Below are 1,301 nucleotides of genomic sequence, written 5' to 3' on the forward strand. Positions count from 1 at the left end.
AAGTTTTGATAGATGAAGACTGCAATCAAGGTAAAGACGATTGCGGTGGCATACAGGAGTCGTATAGTAAGCACGCGTGAGTCCGTTATAATAATGCGTGTATGAGTGCTCTTGACGCACTGATTGCACATTGTATTTATGCACAGGCACAGACATTTCCGTACATTCACGTTGTTTCCACACATTCACGATAATGTTTTGATTTGTCATGTTTATGTTGCTGTGTTTAGTTATTCTGAATGGATCCGTGTACTGTAGATATATGCAGTCAGCAGGCGGTTGGTTTAGTTTTTTTTTTGGCATCTCCATGTGGTCCTGTTTGGTATCGCAACTTGGCTTCTCTAAAATGTAAAAAAGCTCTTTGGTGTTGCACTGTACACATACTATAAAATTCTGATTTTTTTTTTCTTTCATATGTGCTTATATGGGCTCCTTATATCATTTGGTTCTTTGGTGTTCTTTTGGAGTTTCTAAGTGTCCTTTTTTGGAAAGACATCTAAATGTATCTTGAAAAAAGCTTGCAGAAAATATAGATTTTTGAGAATCACCCTTCAATCTTTTGGTTTACTTTGCTGGATATAGCAAATGATGACAAAATAAACATTTGAAACAAGATAAATGGTCTATGCTTAATATCATGAAGTGTGCGATTAATCGCGATTAATCACAGAAAAAGGATGTGATTAATCAGATTACAAATTTTAATCGATTGACAGCCCTAATTTTTTTAATATATTTTTATATTGAACCAACATCATACCAAGTCAATACTCTCTCAGTGATCAATAAAACTCTCATTCAAGCAGATAAACAGGCATAATAGTTCAGGTTAATTGTTTATTGAACAACTGTTCCAAACCAATTTGGCAACAAAAATCAGTATCATGTACAGGGCCGGATTTACCTCATATTGTGACATACATAGGCAAAATAAATTATTGCTGTCGGCTGGAAATCTTCTATGACCTAAACTGCTACTTTTTAGGAAATTAAAAAACAAACAAACAAACAAACAAAAAAAAACCCCCACTGTATTTAAATAAATAATAAACACTGTTTTCTCAAAGTTGGTATTGTGGCTTTATTGAATACAGATATACATTTATATAAATGGTAACACTTCACAATAAGGTTCATTAGTTAATATTAGTTAAAGGGGTCATATGATGCTATTTTAAAGATCATTATTTTGTGTATTTGGTGTAACAGAATATGTTGACATGCTTTAATGTTCAAAAAATACATTATTTTTCAAATACTGTACATTATTGTAGGTCCTCTATGCCCCGCCTCTCTCAAAC

The sequence above is a fragment of the Sinocyclocheilus rhinocerous genome, unplaced genomic scaffold (genome assembly GCF_001515625.1).
Source record: "Sinocyclocheilus rhinocerous isolate Xijiao unplaced genomic scaffold, SAMN03320098_v1.1 scaffold507, whole genome shotgun sequence".
In the NCBI taxonomy this organism is placed as follows: domain Eukaryota; kingdom Metazoa; phylum Chordata; class Actinopteri; order Cypriniformes; family Cyprinidae; genus Sinocyclocheilus; species Sinocyclocheilus rhinocerous.